This window comes from Morone saxatilis, unplaced genomic scaffold (assembly GCF_004916995.1).
Source record: "Morone saxatilis isolate NCDOM2014 unplaced genomic scaffold, NCSU_SB_2.0 Contig8, whole genome shotgun sequence".
Lineage (NCBI taxonomy): Eukaryota > Metazoa > Chordata > Actinopteri > Moronidae > Morone > Morone saxatilis.
Genome location: NW_023340257.1, coordinates 6,460,090 through 6,460,653, shown reverse-complemented (window position 1 = coordinate 6,460,653; position 564 = coordinate 6,460,090). Strand labels below are relative to the sequence as shown.

General features: G+C 39.5%; 1 protein-coding gene across 3 annotated transcripts in view; it reads right to left on the bottom strand.

Annotated features, from left to right (window-relative positions):
- Positions 1-564, bottom strand: part of sik3 (SIK family kinase 3) — a 35,311-nt gene that overhangs the window by 19,953 nt on the left and 14,794 nt on the right. The window lies entirely within an intron of this gene.

The following is a 564-nucleotide window of genomic DNA, read 5'->3' as shown; positions in this document are numbered from 1 at the left end:
TGTGTGTCTGTGTGTGTGTAGTATGTGGTGGTTACAGTATGTCTGAAAGCTGGAATGGAGACCACTGCTTGGACCAAGGTAGGTAACTCTAATATGCCACACCACATGTGCTGTATTTTACTCAACCGTTGATAAATAAAGATGGGGGGGCGGGGGGGGATTCAGTGTGAGGTTCTCACATAACCTGGTCTAAATGCTTCATAGTCAGGAAAGACATGGGAAAAGATGTGGCTTACCTTGATCTAGTGGTGGTGGTTTGGGGTTTCTTAAATTGCGGTTGCTTGCAGCTCTTCTTCCAACCAGTTCACATGTGGCTGCAAATTTTTCCATTGCTTCTGTTCCATATTTCAAACTTATCCACTTCCAGAATATCTAAATGTTGATAAATTAACTTCCAATTAAATGTGCCCTGTGGAGTTGAGTTATTTTACATTCAGGTCACTTAGTAACCAAAACATATTGTGTTTAACAAATGTCTCAAGGGAATTTCCTTACTTAGAAAATATTAGCAAAACCAGTTTTTATCGTACTTTAAAATCCTGCATCATTTACATCCATGTTCAC